Here is a 21748-nt window from a genome sequence, read left to right as displayed (position 1 = left end):
TGCACTGCATTAATGCGCCACAGATAAATAGAGATATGTCGGTCCAGCCACATGTATGTTTGTATGGCTGTGTGTTGTGCCATCACTGATTGCATAGTCAATTGTTGAGCAATTGTAATTAATGCTTAGCCATGAGTGCTGCACTAAGTTGCTAATTCTTCACACTTCAGCGTTGAAGCGCTATGCCAGCATACCATTTGCTCAGTATGTATATAGAGTATGTGAGTTGCAAAAAAAAAAGAAACTATGCCAAATTCATACTCACTCGCATGCTAAGCATGTAACACAATCAACGTGACATGCAATGCCGCAAATCATTCACAGCGCTGGCATTTGCTGTTGCGGCAATATGTTGCATGCAACATCGCCTGTCTGCCAGTGTGCACAACAGTAGCGATGGCACATTGCGCGAAAATATGTGACTATAAGCGAGCATATAATAAAAATAGAATTTGCAAAGCGCAAATGAAAAGTGCAAACTCACACACACACACCCAAAGGTAGTGTGAATGCTTTTTGTGTGTGTGTTGCGGCAAATTCGCTACCTGTGAACATAAGTTGATTGTTTTAGCATTTTCTTATTACATTTTCGTGTGATTTTTCTCGTGTAAATCTGCTACTTGCGGTGTTCAAGCATTTATGTAACCGAAAAAAAAAATGTTATGCGTGTGTCGGTATGTGGCGCAAAGTATTGCCACAGAGTTGAGGAATTTAGTGCATGCGAACTAATGACTTTTGGGCGCATACTCGCATGCAAGTGCAAATTTAGGTATAATATGTATAATAAAATTGTATTTGGTGCTATTTTCTGAAGATTACATCAATAGCGCCATCTGTCGCATTGATCTACTATTTTGTAGGGGCAATGAAGGTTTCAAGAGCTTTTATAGTCTATGATAATAAAGGAAATTTTCGGTAGGGTTACTAACTATTCAGTATATATTGAGTTATTTAGATTTTCAACACAATTTTTAGGGTTGCCAACTCCCTTCGGTACATGTATATTATGAAAAACAACTTCAAACCACAAAATGATTTGATTTTAAATATATCCATATAGAAACTCATAGGAATTGTGAAATAAATTTAAGTTAGAAATACATACAACAGGGTTGCCACATTCTTGAAATTTTAAAAATTAAAAAAAAAATTACAAAAAATGCCTTAATACTAGTTAAAGAAAGTAATATGGTTCAAAATTATTTTTTGGCAATTGTTTTTGTAAACGTTGGAAATACATTCAAAAGGGTTGCTAAATTTTTTAAGTTTAAAAAGTGAAAAAAAAACTTTAATACTAGTGTGAAGAGAGTATATGAGTCAAAATTATTTTTGAAAGGGTTGGCAACTATTTTAAATTTATTTTTCTAAAAGTATATATTTTTATACGAGAAAATACTTTCAAATCGAAATTCAATTTAATTTTTAAAGTCTTAAAGAGGTTAACGGAAATATTTTCAAACGAATAAAATTTAATTCCAGAATAAAAAAAATTGTACGGACCGCACTTGAAAATTTTTTGGGCAAAAATCTAATATTTAGTTGCATTTTCCTCACTAGTTTCGATTACTCCAATTGCATTTTCCCACACAAGTGCCAACAAATTTGTCATGTAGCTCACGCGCTACCAATAACAACATACAAATACAGTCAGCCATGTGCGCACTACTTAAAAAAAACCAAATATCGATTTGGAAAACATACAAAAATTTTTGCAATTTTAATTTTCATCAGCAACACACCAGCCGCCACTCGAACGCGCGCTCATTCCGTCACGTGTCACGAAAACTCCCCATTAATTGCAGGCACCGAATTGACAAATTAAATAGTGCGACTAATTTGCCATTGGCCGAAAATGCACGCCATTTTTAAAGTGGCCCCCCGTTGGCGTTGTTTTTGCCAAATACGGTTAATTCGAACGCGGCTACAACATTATTTATGAAATGAGTTTATGAGTGCAGTGGCTCTGGACTATGTGGCTGTAGCTCCGTTGGTGGCCAAGTCCATAATAGCGGCGAACTGATTTGGTTGTATACAACTCAACAACAACAGCAACAGCAATGTTCAAAGCCAAATAGGGCAACGAATGGAAATTGTTATTCCTCGCTAATTGCTTACATTTGAATTAACATTTCTCTAGTTAGTTGAGGTTGTTAAAATTTTGGAAATATTGCCTTACTTGAGCGAGAATTTATATTGCTTTTTAATTGTGAAATATTTGTTGCTGTGTTATTGGAAGATAGGATAATGAAGTTGCTTTCGAATTGCAATAGAATAGAATTTTTGAATTTTGCTGTGTTTTAGTAAAGTGGAGGTAACGGGGAAAGGAATTATATAACCTTGAACAACTCAAATCTCTTGGATTCTACAGACTCAGTTTTGCTCGCGATTGGACTAAAGCTTTCAGGTTCATCAGTATGAAGTGCCATCTGGGGAAAATCCAACTTTTTGAGATTTTTAGCTTCGGTCCGGTAACAAGACTGACTATATAAAGTCTATATTCATAATTTGCCATCAAATACGTACATATTTTATTTGATGGTATAGGTATCTACTCTCGAAGTATCTATTTCGAAAAGAAACGATCTCGTCTTAAATACTGTAAAAAATATTTTCTAACGGTGTATATTTTTATCTTGACTACAAAGTTAATACGGTTTAAAAGCCAAGAAGAGGTCGATCAAGAACAAGAAACCAATATATCTTCAGAGACTAATAAATAGATGTCGATGTGATGCGGTTCAGAACTCTTATTAACGGTCTTTTAGAACAACCAGGTTTCAACCTTCCTAAGACGCAGGTGTTGCGAGCGAGAAGGATCTACATTGGTAGGTTGTTTGTTTGAAAATGGTAATCGAAAGAATGTTGGAATCTAATGGACTTGCCTAGGTCATTATAAGGCTAATTCATCTAAATTTGGCTCTATAGATCTAAGGCAAATAATAACTAAATACTAGAATATACAGGACTCCATGTTATAAGGATGTACTACTCCGTGATAGACTGTGTGGTCAGAATCGAATAGTATTTAGAAAATAATATTATAAAAACTCTAAAACGAATGAAATAAAGGGAACATAAAAGAGGTTCTCCCCAAATCTAAAAGCTTCTCATGATTCTTCAGCAAGTCTGACAAATCTAAAATGATTCGATGAAATTACCAAATTATTATATTTCATTAGTTTTCATCATACAAATTTAATATCTCTGCTCCAATTCTTACATATACAAATATCTCCCCTACCACTTAATGCAATCCTTTGGCGACTACAACAATTACAATAACTTCAACAATTTGCACACACAAACAGCCCGAAGGTGCCATCTTCGAAAAAATAAATAAAGTTAACTAAACAAATATTTTCGTTTTAATTAGAAACTCAATCAAAGCAGCCAGCTCACTCATCTCCACGAGCACAAGCAGACAACCGAACACACACAGCCACAGAATGGCAAGCATATTTCCGCAGCTTGTATTTAACTCCACCAAAGCGTAGTGACTTCGCTTCAATTAAGCTCCATGAACGTAACACACCGGAGCAGTAATGGGGCGAATGGTGTGGGGGGTCTACACAGCGTCTTTCTATGGCTGCGCTCTTTAATCAGTGAATCGCAACAACACCTATCTACTTTGGTGTTGTCTACAACCACAACAACGACAACAACAACAGTTTCAATTATGAAAACGTCCAAAGTCCATGTCCTTAGCTCTTTTTGGGCTTCCCATTCCGCCATCGCGTTCGAACGAGCGGACGAGCGCACACATAATTCTCACTTTATCGAGTCTCGAGTCAGTCAGCAAATTCACCTTTGTATGAGCTCATCATCAGCAATTTGTTACACTTACCAACAACAATCCATCTATCCATCCTTTCATCCACCTAACCATCTTTTCCTTTTCCTATCTATCTGTCTATCTATGGTATCTGGCGTGTACCATTCATATTCGTTGTTCATCGGACTTTTGTCCTCGACAGGAACAGAAAAAGCACAAAAGTTCAAATGGCTATTATGCTCTGCTCTTGAATGGCCATGTTTCTGCAATTACCCCGCACGCCCAATGTCTTTCTCTAACTAACCTCCTACCCACTACACTCCTCTGTCGATATCTCCATTAACGAGTTCTCGCACTCAGTCTCTATTATTTCCATTTACCATACATACCCCCAATTTTCTTGAACTTCATTGGCTATCAACGCCACTCAAAGCGAGCGTTTTTTGTTGTTGCTTCATTTCGCCTTTCATTACACTCTAGCTTTGTGAAGGTAAGTGTGTCTGTGTTTGTGTGGCTCTTTTATTTTCTTTTAATTATGCAGCGAGGCATTGGCTGTGAAAATGTTGTTTTTGTAATTAATTTAATCGCTCGAACGCGCCATCCACTGATACTCGTCAATAACTTTTCTCGCATGAATTTGCATAGCTCAATGCATAGTTGCGAGACACTTGTGCGTAAAAGTATTTGACACTTCAATACCGTTGGTTCCAATTTTGAGAGCTCAATTTAGTTACTTTAAATGTTTTGTGGTTAAAATTTCGAGGTTTAAGTTTGAGTAAAACAAAGGAATATTTGAAAGTGAGAAATGAAAGTAGGTCTATAAAATTGAATGAGAACGAAACGGTATGGAACGAAGTTGGGCGAAACGCTATGGTATAGAATTATGGAGTGGGATAAGATAAATTTTATTTAAATGTTTTAGATGAAGTTGGAATGTAACGGAATGGAACATGTTTTTTGAAGCGGAATCAAGTAAATTGAAATGAATGAGAGAAAAATATTAGGGTGGGCGAAATGATATGGAACAAAGTTGGTGGAACAATATAGAATAGAATTGTGGAGTGCGATAAAGTAAATTGAAATTAAATATGTTGGTACAAGGTGGAATGTAACGGAATGAAACATACACTTCCGAAATAGAACAGAAGAATGAAATGGAAATTATTAAATTTTAAAATTTACAGAATGAAATACTTACTTGTGGGAAATTTAGAACGAAATGTAATGAAATAGAGGTTTAAAATTCGCAGTAACTGTTTAGAACAAAATAGAGTGGAACAAATCTATAACAAATCACTATGATTAATCGGAATGAAATGAAGAGTGAAAGAAAAAGAGGCAAAATGACAATACTATAAATGAAACATTTACTGGTGGGAAATTTAGAACGGAACAAAGTTTGAAATGGAATAAGACGATAACAAATCGTTTAGATTAATCGGAATGGAATGAAGAATAAAAGAGAATAAAGCAAAATGCCTATTGGGTTAGGTACGAAAAGTTTCAATGACTGTCTCTCGCGACAACTGGTCCGAAACCAGGTGGCGAATGCAATATTGGAAGGTTTAAAATATGTTCGCCACATTCGTTCGTAATTTTGAATTTTTAAATAGTAACGTCAATTTCGTAATCAGCGATCCTGAGAACCCCCGAATAACTAGTTTAAGGGGTTACATGGGTTTCATGGATTCAAAAAATCGATTTTTTGTTTTTTGACTTATTAATTTCTTCAACATCTCAAGAACGTTATCCTAAATTTTCAAGTCGAAAAAAAATGTCAAGCAAATTGGACCGAATTTTTTATTTTTTTTTGTCAAAATTCCAATTTTCACTGTTTTGTCTTTCCTTCGTTCAAGCACGAAATTATGGTCTTACCTAAAACACTCATTTTTGTTTTTATTGAAAATTTTTTACGCGACCAAATCCATGTAACCCTTTAAAGCGAGTCCGATGAATTTTTCAAAAATGCGTCCGCCATATTCGATCCGCCATTTTGAATTTTGAAAAACCGATACCGGATTCGTAATCAGCGACCCCGAAAATACCCGAATAACGAGTTTCATGCGAATCCGATGAATTTTAAAAATCGCTGTCCACCATATTGGTTTTCTGGGGTTATCTCAAAACCCTGATCTGATGGGGTTAAATGGACCTCGGATTCGGACCCAAAAACATATGACACACATAGTGAGAGGCCCAGGTCATGACACTGTGTTATTAAATTCGGGAACCGAAGTTGGGAGTTCATTCATCTTTAAAACTTCAGTTTGTCTGAACGTTGAAAATTACGTTATTTTTTATGCCTAGAGTTTAATTCTAGATCTAAAAATTTTAGTCGCTTTGTAGGTCCCAATGATATTTATGTTAAACCATTAATGGCATAACTTTTAAAAGTTTCGCTTATGGAAATTTAGAGAGACATGCCTAGATGTGTTATCTCTAACCAAAAAATGTGTCCAATTGAAATAGATCATATTTAACTATTAAAATTAAAAGGATTACCAAGAAAAGAGGTGGGTGATCTGGATTTAAAAGAATTTGTTGTAATCTAGAAATTCCATTAAATTCTACTTTCTCTACTAAAAAGAGAAATTATATTGAAATTGCTGCTTGAAAGGAAACCAAAAACCAATTTCGGTTAACTTTTAACAAATTGTAACAAAAACTATGGCAACACTGGCTCGTGTGCAACCAAAATACCAATTTGCAAATGGCAATGACCAGCAGATGGTTACGCACACAAGTTGCGGTCGGAATTTCGTGAAATCAAAGGGGGAAATGGAGCAAAGGAAATTACCAAATTAATGGCAACTGTATGGGCACACATATGTATGTATGTACATATATGAAAATTTCACTGCGAGGAGAGTACGGGGTATTACATGTATATATGTATGTATACGCTTTCAATATTATGTAATATATATGTATATAGGTACATAACTCCTCGATTGCCTCTCAGCTAGAGTTATTAACGAATGTCACATAATGATGAGGGGCCCACCACTCCACTACACCCACACAGCTCATCAGCTCATCCACTGAGCGTGGAATGTTGGTTTAAGCAAAAGTGAAAATGAAGACATTAATAATATTGTTGCTACTGATGTGAATAGCAAAGCAAATACAAGCATTTATAGACATTCCAATATAGATATGTATGTACGATTGTAGATATGTGTTCGTGTGTGCTTTATGTAATTTGTATGTGTGTAAGCGCTTTTATGGCTTGGACAGTGTTAATGTTGATGTTGTCGCACTTAGCGTAAGTGTCATTCAATGTCCAGCGGCTTGCTGGCTAAGAGCATTTGCAAATACATCACCATATGTATGGTTGTTTGTATGTATGTAAATGTTGTGTACATAGGAAATGCTATACCAGACGACATACGGGTGGTCGTATCAATGCATAAAAGTTTTATTTGCAAGCAGTTAAGATAAAGATAGTTACGAAGCGGTTGCTAATTAAGTATGCAACTGGTCCGAATAGCATGAAAATGAGAACAGTTCGATAGAAATGGAGGATCAGTCTCAAAATGAGTTGATATTTGAAAATTTTAATACAAAAGGTTGTGAGAAAAACGAAGTTGCTCTTGCAGAAAATATTGTTGTTGACTTTATCCCGTAAAATTTTTTTATTTTTTGTATAAAACTGGAACCAGCACTTCGACTAAGTAACCATAAATTTGCTTGTTTCTTCAATTAGTTAATTTGACTGCAGTGTTAAGCTTCAATAATATCATATACACTCAAGTGTGTCCTGTTGTAAGGAATAATATTTGTGCTCACACACTTATCACACTGAGTAGTTACCTTTGTCACCTGCTGATGGATCTTACCTCCGCACATTTGTATTTCTTAGAAGTGTTTGTTGTGAAAGCAACTCCTTGAATTTAATGCAATCAAATGTGTGAATGCTTGAGTGATCCATTTATATTGAAATTAAGGCAGAGTTGCATTTAAGTATAAATTTTTGTATATATAAAAAGAAAGATTATTATTTAGACACTCACCAAGAAATGTTCATTGTTGTTTTTATCTGCAATAGAAAAAATATAGCGTTAAAATGTGTTGAATATATAAAGAAAGTACGAAAAAATAGTGAGAGACAAGTAACGGACTAGTTATAGTCTAGTTACGGACTAGTTGGTGACTAATTAAGGGGTTACATGGGTTTTGTCGAATAAAAAAGGCCTATTTTCAATGTTTTTTTTTCTATGTAAAAAAATATTTATTTAAATCAAACTTTTTTATTGAATTTAATGAATAATTTCTGAAATTTTCAATAAAAAAATTAAAACTCTTCCATTGTCACGTCATTTCAGGTGTCCCTTCGGAAAAAAGGTATGACCATAAACTCGTTGTTCAAGCAGGAAAGACAAAAAAAAAGTAAAAATTGGAATTTTGGCAGACATTTTTTCCAAAAAAAATAAGAATTTCGGTCAAATTTGCCTGAAATTTTGTATTTTTTTGTTTAAATAGTTGTAATTGAAAAGAGAAAAAATCCTTCGTTCAAGCACGAGTAAATTGTATCTCGAAAACCTGTGCAAAATTTCATCAAGATCGGTTGAGTAGTTTTTGACAACAGATTTTGAAAACACGGTTTCGAGAAAAACGCATTTAAAATTTTGAGTAAGAATAATACCTGACTTGGAGCGCACACCTACCAAAGGCTGTATCTCCGAAACTATTATTCGGATTGACTTGAAAATTTAGGATAATGTTCTTGAGATGTTGTAGAAATTAATTAGCAAAAAACACAGAATCGATTTTTTGAACCCACGAAACCCATGAAACCCCTTAAGGTCTAGTTAGGGATTATTGGAATATGATTTTATTATTAAAAATTAATTCATTAATAAAATTATATAACTAAATTTTTGAACTAAATAGTCACAAAATTGTTGGTAACTACGTATGGACTAGCTGTGGTTTAGTTAGTTACTTATTGGGAACTAGTTACGGACATTTTGGAGCCCAAATAGGGTATAGTTGCGGTAGAATTCCATTTATATTTTAATTTCATATATTTCAAAGTATTTAATACATTTCCAAATACATTTTAAATTAGTTTGAAACTAGTTACGGACTAGTTGGGGTCTAGTTACTATCCACTTAGTACAGCTTATTTTACTAAATATTATCCACAAATATATTCAACTAATACAAATATCTCATATTAAAGTGCTTCCCAGTAGATGAGTGCTACTTTTGAAGACATACTGAAATAAACGGCAGTCCCCAAGCTGAACATTAGCAACACGGATTTTATTGGTAATCTCAATTTTTATATTATTTTCAAGCTATTCATTTAAATTAAATTTTTTTAGTTTTTATTTTCATTTTATTTTAGTTATTTATTTTTAACATTTTTTTCTAAACGAATCAATGACATCTCGCTATAAATGCAAAACATATGCAAATTTGTCGCGCGCGCATGCGCCCAACCACGCACTACACACACTCGACATGCATGCGGTTAGGCGTTGGCGGTCACAGTGCGGCAGCTGCTTCCCACGCCTTTTGTATTTAACATTTTACTGCCAACTGATCAATAGCGAGCAAATAAAAAATAGAAAATGAATACAATAACAACAAAGACATGCTAAATATTTTAAATGAAATAATAAATAAATGCGCATTTGTAGCGCATAAATTAGCAAGGGTACGGCTTTATGTTATAATAAAAAAAAATACAATAACAACTACAACAGCGAACAGCAAACAACCGATGATTAGTAAATTAAGTTAAATTTCTTGTCAATTTGTTAGACGGTCGTAATGAAAAATGTGCTGATTTGTATTAGACATTAGCTATTGTTGGTGTTGTTGCATTTGAAGCAAACTTTGTTGTTGTTATTGCTGGTTTGGAGGCTCAGGCTTGGTAGTCATTGAGCACGCCAACGCATGCTGCTCAAGTATAATATCCAGTTACGCTCAAGCGGCGCAGCCAAACGGTGGTAGCACAAACACACACACCTCACTCACACATACACATATATAAGCACATAAGCGCACATTACAATAAGTGCTGAAACAATAAATACATAAGCGCTGACGAAATAGCATTTGCAATTAAAAGTAAAAATGTTGTAATTTTTATAGTTTTACAACTTAACATTTTTACAATACTTGTTGTTGTTGTTGTGCAAAAAGTTTCCATTGTAAAATGTTTCCGCGCCTCAAAGCGCGACGCGGCGTCTCCTACACAGTCGCTATGGTGGCAGCGTGTGCAGCAGCGGTGTTGCAACAGCAGCTATTGTTGTTGCTGCTACTTTGTGTGCATTTTGTATTTGGTTTTCTATTGAATTTGCTTGGACAACAAAAAGAACTCAAATTAATTTAACCCGCTCAAGGCGCTACCACAGTGCCCATGAGCCAAATTTTGCCTCGAAAATTACAAATTTATTCTCCAATTTTTCTACGGCAAATCGGTTAAAAGCTCTTTTTTTGTTGGATTTTGATTTTAGCGCCTCGCGAAGGCGTCAAATTTGCGCTTTGATGCCAAGGTAGAATTTTTCGACTTGACTTCATAACAAATACAAGAAAAAAACCTCAATAATCTGTGTAATATGTCTGAAAAAGATAACGGTGAAACGCATTTCAACTGGGCGTTGGAATTCATATTTACCAGTAAATTAACAAAAAAAAGAAAAATAAAAAATATTATTTCAAAGTCGTAACGGAATAAATTAAAATAACGGTACTTCGAATAATTATAATATTTTAGTTCCACTAATGATTGGTTTTAGCATCCACCTCTCAATAATATGTCTCAATTAATAGCATATAAACCCAATAAACCCAAAAAAATTACACATTCTTACCCACAAATACTACATCACCTCTCTGCCCGTTGCCTTATAAATATTTATCATAAAGTTACGCAAAACAAAATATTGCGGTTACAATTGCCCACTAATCGATAAATTTGATAAAGTGCCAAAAGTTGTTCCACACAGTGGCATGCCACGCTCCAAGCGCTCGCTGATTTACTTCGTCCCTCTCTTCTCGTATTTTATTAGCCTTTTTGTTGGGTATTTCTTTATTTGGCGGTTATTGTGTGTTCTCACTGCTGTTTTGCTCTTTTACGAATGATACTATTGCGATATAAATCATAAAAATAACAATAAAAACCACTGTATGAAGGGGAAGAACTGGAAATTTACTAGATTATTAACTTTTGTTGCCGAGCACAAGTTTAAAATTGAAGAATGTATTTTTTTTTTTGGTGAAGCTAGTTAGTTTAGATGAAGAAAAATGAACACTAAAGGAAACCCAAAAATATTTTGAACCATTTTTTTTTTGGATTCTTATTTTAGCGCCTCGGGAAGGCGTCAAATTTTCTCCTTGATGCCAAGGTAGAGTTTTTCGAGTTGACTTCATAACAACTACAAGAATAGTATTTATTCGTAAAGACATTTTTTATAAAATCTTACATCGGTTCGTAGGTAGCTATTCTTCAACATAACTAATGATTTCGCTACTGAATCTTATACAATCTTATCCATACAATTAAAGTTGTAATAAGTTTATAACAACCGTTCTCGAAACTTACAAGGTTTAATGTCGTATGAAAATTAACTTCGAAAAATTCTTACATCTAAGTTGTCTCGATTTTGGCAAGTTCTTTGATTTCAGAAATTTAAAAATTCCCGTTACTTTTTGAACATACATGAACATCGTAAAATAAATGTTTTTGGTAACAGTTCTCCATTCAGTGTCTGCTTTAGCACAATTCGATAATCTTGGGTAAAAATAATCAAAGTTTTAAGAAGATTTTAAAGAGCTTTTTCGAAAATTACACGGTCTAATCTATAATCAAATATTCAGATCAAAATCTTCATCATTTTGACAAGCACTTACGATCTACCTAGATTATTAGGATTCTCCCAATAGATTGAGTAACTGTCCAAATCAACCTCATTTCGAAGCTTATAGCCTTTTTACAGAGGAACTAATTGATCAATTAACCGTCCTGTGCTTGATTAAAACAGATCGATTTACCATACAAATTCAAAATCTACATTAATTTTCAATTGAATTTTTTAATCGACTTGAAAATGAAATGCAACTCTGCGACAAAGAAATACGATATAGGTTCTTTGTCTGCGATTGGCTGTATTTTTTGATAAAAAAAGCTACGGTATATGTCGCTGCTAAAAATATCAATCAGCTGATGAAACTTACCAACTTCTTATGAAAAACAAAAACAAAAATGTATAACAGCTGATCGATTATCGAGTAGTCGGCAATGTAAAAGACAAAAAAGGGTTTCTCAATAAAAATTTTGATTGATAAATTAATTTGCGTGGCTAGAAACGCTATTAGCTGCTTTAGGTCTTACATAAAAATTAAACTTTCAACTTTCATCAGAGCAAGGGAATACTGAATACTGGGAATCGCGCTGTTCCATTTTTCACTGAGAGCTCGTCTTAATTACGCTCTCTTTAGCGTATGAGAGAATATGCGTCGGTGGTTCTATAACCGTCATTTTAAAGCAGTCGACACAAATATTTTTCTTACTAAAATAAAACTCGAGAACTACAAAATACTAATCCTCAAAATACGAAGTCCCGTTTTTATTCTCTAGCGTATTCAATCGATTTTTTTTTAGTTCACGAAAGGTTTTCAGACCACGAGAGACTCCTATAGGTATTTTTTGGTGTAAATATGGTATTTTTTATTGTCATAATCATTTAAGTATGTCGATAAACGGCCAATATACTGATCTAACTGGTTCCAATGGCTATACAACTAATCACTCAAGTATCACAATGGACCCCTTAAGGCCCAGGTGCATCGATCGATATACACTATACCTACCTATCTCTTTCATATCTATCAAATTTTCATAAATCCGTAAAAATTTATAAAAAATTGGCTGTTTCAACAACTTAGATCTCACTCTCCGCCACAAATTTTAAGTGTTTTAAGCCTTGTGCTGAGTGGTGACTAGAAAGTTTTAATTTAATTTGGCTCGTTCACTTTCAAATTAGTCTTAATTTGTTTCAACATATGCGACCTGCGACCCTGAATTAACAAAGAATTGCAGCATAAAGTTGTATTATTTGTCTACTACCATTTATTTTTTGTGGGACACGCCTCTCAAATATAGTTGAGTAATCGTAAATTAGCGTTTCACCAACAAATAAAACTGCAGTAAAAAAATCGACGCCATCAAATGCAGTTTTAAGGCAATCAGTTTTACTAATGACTAACAGATTGTGGTTTTTTACTAACCAATTGTTTGAGAGAGCGCGTGTGCGTGTGTGTGTGTGTGAACGCAAACCGCCGCACGCTTCGGTGGTTAAGCGGTTTTCGTAGCGACTAACTGCGCTGCGCTTGTGCCGCCGCAACATGTGTTTGTGTGTGTGACTGTGCATGCGTGGAGTTGCTGTGGAAAGCTTGTTCTCCATTAAAATAAAAAATAAATAAAATTAGAAAAAAGGGGGAAAAAATCGACCACTCAATTTACATATCAATACCATTCATTAGTGTTTTACTAACATGTTATTTATTTATTTATCATGTTGTGTTAGAAATGACCACAATTAAAGCGTAATTGATAGCTGAGAATGGCATTGCACCGGTCACTATATAATTATTAATTTTTTATTGAATGAAATAAATATGAGAAAAAAACTAAATAGAGGAATTGCAAACAAATCACAAAGCAGTTGCAATTAGACTTCACTAAATGTGCGCCACTAAAACCCACGTGTGTGGACATAAAACACTGGAACTCGCGTGGATGTGAGATAATATATGCATTTATGCAGCAAAGTATATGTGTGTGGGACACTAAAAGTGCAACAGAATAAATCATTTGGAAATTTCTCTAGAAATGCATTTGCTTGAGCGTTTGTAGCTTTAAATTCATTTCATTTTCACTACACTTAAAGAGGTCAAAGTTCATTTTGCCATATTTATAATCGCGCCACGCATGCAAACGCAGCGCTATCGATAACGCTGTTGTAACGTGCGTGTAATTTATATAAAAACAGACGCTACGCATGTGTCTGTGTGTGTGCGTGAGTTTAAATAAAACCGCAATATTTTATATTGCCTCATAAATTAATGCGCGACTATGGCAGAAGGCCTAGTTAAAAATATGAAAAAAAGCGAACTGTTTCCCAACACTTATTTATATTTATAAAAGCCTCGAGGGGCTTGTGTTCGGGTGCGTATAATTTATGACGCTGTGTCGCGCGTGCACTCTGCGCTCTGCCCTTACTCACTTATCACATATGTGTACTGTGTGACTATGTGGACCCATATGCAGACGTTGTGTATGCGTGTCTGCTTAAAGTTTAACATATGTTTTTAAATTTGTAATATGACATAAAGTGTAAACTTACTTGTGCTCTTCGAAAAAAAGTCGATAACTACTATAATCGATATTTATGGAAATCGATATTTATATTAATCGATAACTATTGCAATCGATAAATATTTTAATTAAGCTAAAAATTACATGTCGCACGACAGATAGCAACGTATTTGAGTTTGTGTAATTAGAAGCCTTGAAGAATTAAATTTCGTTCGTTAATACATTTTTTCACCAATTCTCCTATGGTTAATGAATTAATTTCTATACACCTAATATGCAACAAAATGAAGTTGTTTATATATTTTAAACCTTTATTATACTTAGAACCGTTTTAAATATCCAGAAATTATTTGAGATATATCTATATCGAAGAACCAGATGAGCTCATATATATATATTATATATTATTAATAAATGTTTATTGTTTCCTCTTTATTACGCCTTCAAAGTATTCTAGCATGTCCCATTTTATGTATTTTTTTTTTGGCATCTAACCTGAGATTCTCCACTTATGGTCTATAAGAGAAATACTAGAGTACTTCTGGGGTAATATGGATCATATACTTTAACAACTGTTCAAACTATGTGAAGAATAAAATCAAAAGTTTCCAAGGTAGAATTACTAATCTACTTAATGTTCAAAAAATTCATTTGGGTCTCAGTATACCATAATTCACTTTCCTGATTTCATTTGCCATTTTCTTATAAAATTTCAAAAAAGTGGACGCACAGAATATTTGTGAGGGATCTGCTGGATAGTTACAGTCAGCCATGACGCTGCATCTCTTCATAAATATTTTTTGAAAGCGAGAAAGATCTGAATGAGATTTATGAGATTTATGAACCAATGACGCGTATAAGACTTGGGCAGCAATTCTTACATATAGACAATTACTCGCTTGTTCTTCTGAAACACTTCGCTTTTTAAACAATTTAAATTTCTAAAAGATCACCCAATCCAGCTTTTTACAATAAATTCATGCAAAGAACTTAAAAACGTTCACCACAATGACTCATTCGATCGAATAGACTCAAATGTGACTCATATACTCACACACTTCACCCAAAACCAAAACCATAAGAATGCTCTTATGTACTTTTATTTGCACACATTCACATTGGCATTCATAAAACCAATAAACTTAAATAAATGTGCGTAAATTGCAATTGAAAACGTGTAAATAAATTGCGGTGAAAATATATGTAAGTTTGTGGCGAGTGTAAAAAATTGAACATGCGGTGGCAAACAATGTCAAGTGTGTGCAGTTGGAAAAACCAAAAAAAAAAAATAATAAATACCGCAGAAAAAAGGCGAATTAAACAATACAGCAAATAAAAATGAGCCATAAAATAGTATATAATGCAAATATGAAGGGTAAAAATGATATGCGGTACAATTTTAATTAAAATAAAATAAAAGAGTACAGTACCGAGCATTGTGCTCCTGTGTGTGTGCACGTGTGGTCATTTATACGCTCATATGTATGCATAATGCTCATATCATTAATAACAAGCAGGAATTACGCTAAAAATTAAATCATTATACACAACTACAAACACTGAAGTGGAAAATTACAGCGTTTTATGTAAATACTGGACATACACAAGCGCCTGTGGGTACTTCTCTGTACTACTATACGTGCCCAAGCGTCCACTAGGAAAGCTATGAGTGAAAAGTGCAGCAAAAAAAATATATGTAAATATTTGTAAATAAATTCTAAAGTAGTAACCGTCGAAATAAATTTTAATATTTAAAAAAAAATTTTAAATATTAAAACGTAAAAAAATTTTAAAATTTTTCCAACAGGGCATCTAGAAGTGATCAAAAATTATTTATACATAAATAAATGCTTATTATTTCTCTCTCCAATGAAGTAGTAACCGTCAAAATTAATTTCTTTTTTTTTTAATTTTTCGAAATTTTTCCTACATGGCAGCTAGAAGCGTAAAAATTCCGTACAACGCAAATTATCAGCCAGCAGGCGCACACGTTTCGATAAAAGCATTTGGAGCAGCTGTAAAAATGCATTACTCGTGTATTTTAAATACATATTTGTGGAATATTAAAACTTATAGCAATTGATTGGCTGTAGACAAGCGAGGAATATCATTTGATTATATAAATATACTGGGCACGAGAATTGAATGCATATCTATATTTAATCTTTATTTATTTTTTGAGGTGGCTTGCTTCACTTTATATGATGAATATGTTTATTTTAGACTTGAATATGCGTTTTCCAATATTTACTTTATCAGTGTTGCCACAGTGGATATAATATGAACTCAGCAGATGTACGATGGCTGTACGGGTATGAATGTAGTCGAATATAAGAGTAAATAATGATTTATTTAAAATCCCAAAATGTGTATTGAAGGAGATTAGAAAAAGTCCTAGAAAATCCTAACGACAATGTTGCCATATATTTTGGTTTTACTAGTTTAATTTCCTTTAATTATTACTTTGGAAAATAATTCTTCTTTTATTTTATTTGGCGAAAAAATTGAAAGAAAGTTTTTTTGTGACAGGGTTGCCATCACATATTTTTTTCAAAAATATTTTTCTAATTATTATCATATTATCATTTTCATGGCTTTAAACAAGAAGAGTCATTAAATAAAATGGATCAAAAATAATTTTAGGGTTGCCAATTAATTAAAATATTTTTTAAATTTAATTATCCACTCAGTCAACAAAAATAATTTATTCAATAAAAAAACCTTCATTTATTTTTTTAGTTGAAAATATTCTATTTTGATGGTGTTGCCACGTTAAAAAAATTAAATTTTTTTTTATAATAAAATTACCAAATTATAACGAATTTTAATTCAAAAAATTCTCCAAAAATATATTTTCAGTTCGAAATCATTTCTTTAACATAAAAAAATTTACACAAGTGACTACAAGTAAATTAATTTCCCTCACACTTTGAACACAGAAGAATTCCACAAAAAATTATGCATGAAAATTATGAAATAAGGTCGGAAAAGGCAAAGAAACTTAAAAGCTGCAGGCAAGAAAAAGCATAAAGCTTTACATAAGTGTGTCCCTACTTAAGGGGAACAGAGAGAAAAAGAGAGAGAGAAAAAATTAATGAAAGATAAATAAAAAATGAAAGGCGGCACAATAATTGCTTTGAAAAAATTACTTACTCACTTTATCAAATGCGAAATGTTCTACGGAACTTAACCAAAGTGGACTTTTCTCATTTACTGAAATGGAGAAATATTTGTTTTTGTTTTTTTTTTTTCAATTCAATTTTTTAAGTGAAAAACATGTCTCATCCACTTATAATTAATTATGCAAAAAGGTCAAATGGAAGTATGCTGATGGCTTCAGGGAAGAAATGTGGGAATTAAAAGAAAATGAAAAATTAGCAAATGTAGGGAAGTGAGAGGAAAGTGTGTGTTTTATAATACTCATTAGTCCTGTTTATAAATTATATTTTCACACTCACTACTGCATTAGTTGAATTCGATATGGCAATTACCAGGCAAGTCAAAGCGCTTGCATTAAAATAATATAAAATGAAATAAAATCCATAATTTTTGCCGCATCATAATTGATATGCCATAAAATCGCCTTTATTTGGCAATTTCCATTTACAGATGTTTTTTCTTATAATTACATTTTAAGCTTTTTTGCCATTTTCACTTTCATGGAATGACTTCGTAAATTTGCCAGAAGTATGAGTTAATCGTTGAAAAGCAATTTATTGGTATTTTGTTGTTTGTTTTTTTGCAAATAAGGCACCGCACAAAATTGGCATTTGATTAAAGTTCCATTAGTGTATGCCCACACGAGCGTGAGCGTGAGCCGTGTCTTGCGGTGCCTCAGCGCGCAGCTATTATGAACTTGAAGTCAATGCGAAAATCGATTTGCGCAAAACATTTTTTCGGCGTGCGGGCGTAAGCAGCTGTAAATTGAACTATTCAATTTATGAAAAGAAAAATATTTATTGACTTATGCCGAGATTTGTACTGATTTGATATGCTGCGATATGGCCGGCGTGATGTTCGTTAATGTGATGCGAGGTGATTTGGTACAATGCGAAATTACTTTGATTTGTTTTGTAGAAATAAATAGTGTTGTAATGTTACGATGTAATGAATGATATGATATTACATTATTTGATGTGAAAATCGTTTGTTCATATTTGAGTGTTGTGATGTAATATTGGTTGGAGTGATGTGTGTGAGTAGGTTCAAAATAATGTGGAAACGTATTGTATTACGTATTTTTGATTGAAAATCAAAATTCGTCTACTATGAATATATGATATGATTAAATCAAGTATAAATTGGTAAGTCGTTTTTTTTTTTTATTTTTTAGAGCCATATTGAAGGAAATTTTATTTAAATCACTCGTTATAGAAGCCACATTTCTTGCGATATCACTTGAGGTGATGTCATGAGGTAACATATGACATAATTAGAAATGATGTTTAATAATGTGATGTTAGTATGACTTTTCTGGGACAGTGTGATGTTGATCTAAATTGTTTTTATGTAATTTAGATTAAAATGGTGATATTTCTTATAGGTGTGATGTGATATCACTACATATGATATGACGTCATTTGACTAAATTTATCTTAAAATTACGTTCTATTATAAATAATAATTGTACTTAAGACTTCCAAATTTGATTTTTCCAAATTTAAATATAATCATGTGATGTAATTGTAGTTGATGTGATATCAACTGCTCTTGACGTGACGTGATGTGCGCCAATTGAATTTCTTCTTTTAAATGATTGATGTGATTTAATGTGAAAAATAAAATAAAACGAAGGCATTGATGTTTTGTGATGTGACGAATGCAGTAAAGACGTGACTTGTTGATATGTGTTGATGATGTAATACATCAAATCTTAAGTAAATTCTTTGGAAGTTCATTTGAAATAATTTGTACTTTGAGTACATATTACCTCTCAGCTAAAAGGACTCATTTCCACCATTATACCAAAATAAAAATTATGCAACTTTTCTTAGCCGACCTCCTCACCATGTCTTTAGGTTTGTAGCATTGTAGAATCTTACTCTTTGAAGAACATCACTCAGCCAAAAGAAGGTGACTTCCATATTGCAAAAACGAGCACTTCAAACTCTAAAAAATAAAAATCCTCCAGCCTACGAGGAAGTTAGTGAACTCACTTCCAGTTTCCCAAAAAAGCAGATATTAAAAGACGAAGTCCGCAATTTGAGGACAGCGAAAAAGTTGTTCACAACAAACGAGCGGAAACTGCCAACTGCATCCTGGCGATGCAGTCATGCCTAAACACAAGCGCTTGTGAGTCATTTAAAGTGAAATACTCGCTCATAAGTACCCGCATACATGACTTTGTATTTTATTTGACAAGCTTGTAGGTAGTATGTGCGTTAATGTTGTTGTAAAAGTTTGGATGCAACCGGTAGTTAAAAAGCGTTAAAGCTAAATTGCCACTTTTTAAAAGCCACTTGAATAGGCAATTGGCTAATAATAACATAATAACAACAATTACTTTGCACAGTAAGAACGTCTCTCCGGCTCCGAGCTACCCTGCGAATGCGCTGGCTTGGTCTAGTTAGCGAACGTATATGAGTTTGTGTAGGTATTTAAGTGTGCGGCTTAAATGGTTGTCGGTTTCGCCTCGAGCGCTACTCGTTTTAATGTTAAAGCTCGTCTGATAAATGCATACAGTGGTGACTTCCGGTGTGGGCTTGCCGACGAAACGGTAATTTCACAGCACTGTGGGCCAATTGAAGTACAGAGATTGGTATTTGTTCAGAGCAAAGTGAAACGCTAAAGCTAATGCGAATGTTATGTGAAAGCTCCAGTCGAAAGCTTGGGATATGGAGCTTTCGCGCTGGTATAAATTTCTACAACATTTATAATAGTGTTGTATCCGGAAGAATCTTAAATTTAAACAAATCGAAACTTCTGGTGAAAGCTCCAACCGAAAGCTATAAAAGAAAAAAAGTAATTTAAATTTGAATTTGATACATATGTATTTATATAAAATTTTCCATAATCAAATATATACATGTATAAAAAACGGAAGAATAAGTAAAAGCTCTAATCGAAAGCTTCGCAAAATGTAGCTTGGAAGCTTTTACAGATTTCTACAAAATTTTCAAAGACACCAAAATATGATTTTAATTTTTCAGAACTTCCTTAAAAGCTTTACAATTTTGTCGAGCTTTCAAATTGAGCTTTCATACCATTTTATCAAAGATAGTAAATTTTTTCCTTCTCTCTTCACATGTTTTAAAAATTCTGCTGAATTTCTCAACTACAAACCACAGTGCGTGTGTGGCTCGTTTTTGACTGGTCTAGTCTAGTCTAAGCTGCTGCTGTTGAACACTCACAAGTGAGGCATGTATCCACATCAACGGGTGTGTGTGCTAAGTAGCGGCATATGCATGAAAATAAATGCGCGCTTCGCAGTTTTTAATGACTTAATTGGCCTTCAATATGTGTGCATGTCTGTATGTATGAGAAACACATGACTCAAACAAGATTGCATATTCAATTACATAAAAGCACACACTCTCTCATACATATATTGTAGCCTTATGTGGCAAAATAAGACCTTTATACAGGCGGACTTATAGGTATATATGAGAGAGTGTGTGTGTGTTGTAAAATGTGCTATTAGTCCCCCCCATTTAAGTCTGAATAAAATGCAATTTTTGTTCACAGCCACGACGCCAAGCGCTCTAAATGGTTTGCTTGATTGAATTAGTCGCTGAAGTGGCAGGAAGCAAGGCGGCAATTCGTTGCAACGCTTTGACTCATTTTACTTTTGCGAAGTATTATAATTTTTCGCCATTTTTTTTTCTTCGTTCTGCTGAATATATATATTTTTATTAATTTCATTTTATTTTTGCATCTTTCGCTTGGCAGCATCTGCTACGTAATTGATTTGTTTCCATTTGGCTTGGCTGCGCAAATTTAATTAGAATTTTTGCATGCCACCAATTGTGCGGAACACATTGAAAATAATAATATTGTTGCAATTAAAGAAACAGCATTTACGCTCGATGCTTCGATTATATTTGCACTGTGACCATTCAAGCAAGCACACACACTTAAGACGCGGAAGTGATGGATGGTAGGGTAATTGTGAAAATCAATTAGGATTTTATGGCATTAGTTTGGAGTTTATTCTCTTTTTTCAATTAGTCATTTTACATAATAATGCTCGAGTGTGACCATGAGTGACCAAGTTGACAAAGAAGGAATTATATATGACTAATTTAGTAGCAAGAACACTAATAAACTGCATTATATGACAAGAAAACAAAGTGTCGCCATAAAATATGATATGACATAAAATAATTATGACAAGAAAAAATAAGTAAAAATATACAATACTACGACAAACTTTAAAAAAAAAAATTTTTAGTTCTTATATCATAAAATATGGCATACCATAAAAATGTCATACCAAAATAATTCCATATCCATATTAACACATATTAATTGTATTTTTTATGGCATGGCATTTTTAAAAAACGCATTCCAAAACAGTGCGAAACTAAATACGGAATAATTTGAATGGGACTGTCATTGCAAAACGTAACCTTGAATCCGATTTATAATGAAGAATTGCTTTGATTTATTTAATCTACGAAAATTTTATAATTAAAAAATGTCTG

The 21748-nt window shown here is 33.3% G+C and overlaps 1 protein-coding gene across 2 annotated transcripts in view; it reads right to left on the bottom strand.

Moving 5' to 3' along the window:
• The window catches only part of LOC105212045 (uncharacterized), a 217680-nt gene that overhangs the window by 116785 nt on the left and 79147 nt on the right, over positions 1-21748 (bottom strand). For both annotated transcript variants that reach the window (XM_054227979.1, XM_054227980.1), the window contains exon 3: positions 7786-7811. The gene's annotated coding sequence lies outside the window, so the exon portion shown is untranslated. The remainder of the gene's footprint in view (positions 1-7785; positions 7812-21748) is intronic.

Source organism: Zeugodacus cucurbitae, chromosome 3, assembly GCF_028554725.1.
Source record: "Zeugodacus cucurbitae isolate PBARC_wt_2022May chromosome 3, idZeuCucr1.2, whole genome shotgun sequence".
NCBI classification, from domain to species: domain Eukaryota; kingdom Metazoa; phylum Arthropoda; class Insecta; order Diptera; family Tephritidae; genus Zeugodacus; species Zeugodacus cucurbitae.
The sequence above is the reverse complement of the archived record's forward strand: the minus strand, read 5'-3'. Positions and strand labels throughout refer to the sequence as shown.